Below are 6,000 nucleotides of genomic sequence, written 5' to 3'. Positions count from 1 at the left end.
GAGTTATTAGCTCATGATCGTTCGCTTAGTAGCGGACACGCAACCAATTAGGCTACATAAGACCTACGAAAAGTTTATGAATATGATTAAAATAATAATCGAGGTCTGAATAATTTTAAGTTTTTTAAAAAATATTTTCCGTATTCACATTTTTTTAAATTTCATATTGTTTTGTTCATTTTGTTAGGATAATTTATAATAATATAATTAATTATAATTTTTATTTGTTTTAAATTATTATTTACTTATAATAAATTATAATTTAGTAACAATATTTAATAACACCTATAGCATAAAAGTCATCCATCCGGCGAAGCAATCGGTCTTCGTTAAGTTTTTCCCTCATATCCGAAGGCCCGCTTCGTGCCGCTCAGCTGTTCCCGCCGAGCATTGCCGACCGACAGCGGTCTCGTTCGTCGCCCGAGTGAGAGGCTCACGCCGGCCGAGAGGATACCAAGCATCGCAAACGCCGAAACCGACGAATACGAACACCCAGCAAGCCAACATTGAGCATCAACTGCGTGGCGAATATCGGAATATCAGTGCTTCTCTGGCATGTGTACGTGGTGGGTCGTGATTTCTATGTTCCTTCGTTCCAGAAACCAAACGTTGGTTTGTGCTAGGCTGTAGAAGTAAACGCATGGTTGATAGTGGCACGAGTGCATAATAACATTGCTGTTGTCGGCGGTGTGCTTTTGAGCATAGTTCGGATGTGCGTGTGCCGTGTGCCGGATTTTTCGATGTAATCTAGCCCGAAGAATTTTTTTTTGAGCGTTTTGCGGGATGATTTCTGTCAGTGATTCAGTGACGATGAGATAATCCAGAATCTAGTGTTGCTTCAACAGATGCATATCAACCGGCAAGCAGGTTCACGAAACAGATAAATTAAAGTTCATCATCAGTTAGCAACGGAAAAACTGAGCGCAAGCGAATCCTGGAAATGTGGAAACAACATTCGAGAGATTGAGTGAAAAAGTGGGATAAAATTGAATAAATCGTCCTGATGAGCACCTGACGAAGTGATTCAATGTGCCGAGGCTCTGTGTGTGTGCTGTGCTGAAAAACAGGTGGATTGGGAATTATACAATGTGAAAATTGCACTGAAATGATGATTGTGAAGCTACTGATAACGGGCTGGTGAAAAATTCGCTTGGTGTTTCGAACGAAGGTTCAGGTGAATGAAAGTTTAACAAAGTGGTCCCGGAGGCGGCCCAAGCAACTCCAGTGATTGCAATCAACATGGTAATCATCAAGAGAGTAATTTGATTGGAACCAGTAACGGATTATCCCTTGTGGAGGAAAGGATTTTTTGCTGTAGTTGATGGTGTTGTTGTTGTTGTTGTTGTTGCGGTGTTCGTGTTCGGTTTCGAAAACGTTGCTGATCCAACTACGTTGCGCTGCGACCACAAGGTTCCAAGGTGAAGACGACGCTTCGTTGGGATGAAGCAAGAATCTCTGTACGGGATCTGAGATTATGAGCAGAGTTTCCCTCGACAAAATAAGGTGATTATGGGTGGATTAATGTTTTTCTCCGGCAATTCTATAGGTGGCTTGAGCGCTGCTACTCATCCACCGTTGTGGTTGTTTGCATTGCCTGATTTACATAGATGGTGTTTTTGTGTTGGCGAAATTTTGTCGGAACAATATTTGAAGCTTGGCCCGTGTGGCAGCTGTATGTAATGTGGTGGAATAGAAGATTGTTCGGGGGCTCTTAGATCGGAATGGTGTATTAAAACATGTAATTTCATGCATACGTGAAAACGTGACTTTTGTGTGGAGCAATCCTTCGGCCGTTAAAAGTTATGACATACTACTAAACTTCTGTGAAATAAAAATCTCTATGAAGTGAGTAAGCGAAGCTTCAAATGACACAGCATCTGCTGGAATAGCTATAAGAGAAACTAAACGTCACGTTACGATTTGGTATCTTATTCTGGCATTTCGAGTGGGACGAAATTTTAATGTTAGCAGTTTCAATTTCACAAGGAATTAAAAGAGAACACTAGCGTTACATTGACATAAAGAATTTTGATTTTGAAAGTGCTGGCTCGTGCAGAGCTGTTGTGTGCAGTGTTGTGCACTTGAGACTTGTTGTTCCGGGACATGCAATGATTTCAGTGAAATTCATAGAGTTTATTTCGATATTTGTGGAAATGAAATATTCCACATTTCTATCAAACTTTCAATTAACATTGGTTCTTTATTATCTCCGAGTTTTGAGCTTCATTATCTGTGAAGTATTTGTGGCGCCACCGAATAAATACACCTCTGGTGAACTGTTTCGCCTGTTCAAATTTATAATCGACAAATTACAACGCTGGACACGTACCAACGGTTGAATTGCGGCAAGTAAGTTTCATACTCGACGCCAAAAATAATGGATTTTAGTTTTTAGAGAGCATCTGCTGGAGTACTATTTTTGCTTCAAACACAAATGTACCAATGTGTACGCTTCAGATTAGTGTTGAGTAAATGAATGTTTTCAAAATCATAGAAGGCGATCATAATTTGAAGTATGAAAAATATGGTTGAAAATACAACTCTGGAAGAATGTAAATGATAAACCCAAAATGTCTGAAATTCGTTGTTTTTTGTACTGTTCAAACAATTATAGATAGCTAAAATTGTCCTTCGACGTTTGTGATGTCGAACAAATTCGGTTTCTATATTATGTAAAGCAATCAGCTATTTTATGAATATGTTTGCACTCTTGCACTCGCACTCGCACGCAGCTGCTTTCAACATTTAGTCCGCGAGTTAAATTAATAAACATCACTTTGGGGTTGAAGTAATGAATAAATCGGTGTTTTTGAATCTAAAGACAAGATCGATTTTATTTTGTAAAAAATTCATATGAAACGGTTTCTTTGTTAATTTTAGAGGGGAAGTTGGCATTAATTCCCGATTACCACGCTGATATCCTTGAGTATTTCAATTCGTTAAATTTCAAACAATCAAACCAATCTGATTTAGTTCCAAAACATATTTCAATCATTTGTGGCAAAAATTTAAAACTGGCTCGGAAACATCAGTTCTTGAATTATTTCCATGTTCGAGATGCTCTGTTGACTTCCAATGAATTGCCCGAGCTGGATTTGGATCTTGTATGCTTACGTTTTTGGAATCTATATCTATATACAGTGATACAAACTCGCAGTCGTACCCCACTATGCAGATCTCTTTTTCCTTCTTTTAAAAGTCGAAAACAAGCTTTCGGAACATTCTATTTAGATAAAGTCATAGTGTCATTTGAGAGTGAGAATATTTGCTATCTGTTTCCAGAATATTGGTTTGTATTTCTCTAAAAATGGTGAATGAATGAGCGAATGCATGAAAATTGACTCAAACTCATATTCGTACGGTGGTTGAAATTTCAACTCGATTTCGAAGCCGCTGATCAATTTCAGAATTCTATCGTAAGTATGTTAACCCTTGTTCATTTCAACTGTCTACTTTTTCTGTCTACTTTTAGCCATTATCTACGAGTTTTTTGGTGTATTCGGGAGGAATATTCGTCCATTTATTCATCAAGTGGTTTTTTAAATCGTTATTTTAAGAAATTTGATGGTTTCATATTTTCCTATCCTGATTATTCCCATAGTTTCTTACCGGGATAGATGTCAGAAGATTGTGGAGGAGTATCAAGAACTGTTGAGCAATTGTAATGTTACCATGTGCGAACTTTATGTCCCTTGTGTTTTGGGTCACTGTCTTGTTAAAACTTGAATCCTTGATTCCATCCATTTTTGTTTACACTTTGCTTCATAGTTTCCTTCAGGATGTTCGAGTAAACATACTGATCCATGTCAAGTTCATGAAACATGAAAATCAAGTTCAACCGAAAAAAGGTTTGTAATGTGCCGAGGAAGAACAACCTGAATACCCGAGAACAGCGGAAAAACCCATACAAATGAGAGACATATTTCTACATTACTCGAGAATTAATCAAGCAAATGAAACCAAATTTGGCATGTGGAGGTTTTTGGGGGCAATATATGATTGTATGGTGGTTAGATCCTCCTCCCTACTCTTTGAGGGGGGGACTGCCATACAAATGGAACAATACATTTCTGCATAATTCACGAATTAACCAAGCAAACTGAACCAAAATTGGCATATGGAGGTTTTAGGGGGCAAGAAACATTTCTAAAGTGGTTCAACACTCCTTCCACATTTCTGAGGGGGTGGGCGGAGGGGGGAATGTTTCTATGATTGTATGACACCCCTTCCTCTTCTGGAATGGAGAGGGGGTCCCATAAAAGTATTACACATATTTCAACCAAACATGACAATTGAAAATTTTCGGAAAACTCTTAAGGAAAAAGGGAAAATTCGGAAAATTAAATTCCCATATGTGATAGTGACAAAAGCTGTTAGCCCATTTGATGTTTGCGTTAGCGAAATTGATCTTTGTTCGAAATTGGAAATGGATTTTAATGTGATGAACACACTCCTATATCTTCTTCTATCAATACCAATAAAAAAGTATCGCCGAATATGTTGATAAGAGCAGAACTCGAGGAAGGAATTGTCCGATTTAGGGCTATCTTTATTCTATCATATTTTCTGTATAAAACATTTATTCCATGTAACGGAGAAATATGTTATTTTCAAGTGGTTGAAAAATCTTGAAAAAAGTTGAAAAAAGTTTTGTTAGAAATACTATAAATTTCATAGTAGAAGGTAAATTCAACGGAGTCGATTAGAAGATCAATCAATGAACAGTTCTGCGATTGGACCCATGAACTTGCTCAAAGTAAGAAAACGTGAATGTTTAAAGGTATTGATAACAAAAACAAATGTTGGGCGGGACGAAGTTTGCCGGGTCAGCTAGTTTCAAATATATAATATATAAAAATTTATATATTACTAGCTAACCCGGCAAACTTCGTTCCGCCCATTTACTTGATTAATTCTCGAGTAATGCAGAAATTTGTGTTTTATTTGTATGGCAGCCACCCCTAAGAGAGGGGGGAGGGGTATCTAACCACCATAGAAACATTCATTGCACCCTAAAGTTTCCATATGCCTAATTTGGTTTAATTTGCTTGATTAATTCTCGGGTAATGCAAAAATTTGTGTTTCATTTGTATGGCAGCCCCCTCTAAGAGAGGGGGAAGGAGTATCTTAACATCATAGAAACATTTATTGCATCCTAAAACCTTCACATGCCAAATTTGGTTTCATTTGCTTGATTAATTCTCGAGTAATGCAGAAATTTATTTTTCATTTGTATCGCAGCCCCCCCTTTGAGTGGGGGAAGGACTGTCTAACCATCATAGAAACATTTATTGCGCCCTAAAACTTTCACATGCCAACTTTGGTTTCGTTTGCTTGGTTAATTTCCGAGTAATGCAAAAATTTGTGTTTCATTTGTATGGCAGCCCCCCCTTAGAGAGGGGGGAGGGGTCTCAAAATATCACGAAAACCTTCCCCGGCCCCAAAAACCCCTACATACCAATTTTCATGTCGATCGGTTCAGTAGTTTCCGAGTCTATAAGAACCAGACAGACAGACAGACATCACTCCATTTTTATATACATAGAATAAAATAGATATAATATATAGAATAGAAACATATGTAATATGTAATTTGTCGAAACAAGTGACAATCGTATTAGGTAAAGTGCTCTCTATTTCCGATATCAAAACCACTTTTTCGAGCGTTCGAATCAATATTGGCTTACTGTTTCCGAGGGCTTTTTTGTTTCTACAGTCTGTTATACTTTTTTAGAGATGCGTAACGATCTTCAACTACAGCGAATATTCATCCATGGTCTTACTCTTACTCTAGGAATTCTGAGAAGCAAGTTCAATGTTGCGTATGTAACAGTTTCAGTTTAAAGAGTTCCTTGGCGACGAGAAAATATTCAAGGCCAGAGTCTAATTTACACTGATATTTATGTGATGAGCACCAACTAATTAAATACCATGGGGATTCCTCCTTCATCCATCTTAAAATTAACTTCAGTGACTCAAAATATACCTAACTATTCTCTA

General features: G+C 37.6%; 1 protein-coding gene across 2 annotated transcripts in view; it reads left to right on the top strand.

Annotated features, from left to right (window-relative positions):
- Nucleotides 1-490: 490 nt before the first annotated feature.
- The window catches only part of LOC129776084 (roundabout homolog 2-like), a 256,454-nt gene continuing 250,944 nt past the window's right edge, over nt 491-6,000 (top strand). The window contains exon 1 of one of the 2 annotated variants that reach the window (XM_055781484.1): nt 491-1,242. The gene's annotated coding sequence lies outside the window, so the exon portion shown is untranslated. Of the gene's footprint in view, nt 1,504-6,000 lie in introns of both variants that reach the window. The other variant, XM_055781483.1, reaches the window with a different exon arrangement.

This window comes from Toxorhynchites rutilus, chromosome 3 (genome assembly GCF_029784135.1).
Source record: "Toxorhynchites rutilus septentrionalis strain SRP chromosome 3, ASM2978413v1, whole genome shotgun sequence".
Classification (NCBI taxonomy): Eukaryota; Metazoa; Arthropoda; class Insecta; order Diptera; family Culicidae; genus Toxorhynchites; species Toxorhynchites rutilus.
Note: the sequence above shows the minus strand (reverse complement) of the source record. Positions and strands in the feature narration are given on the sequence as shown.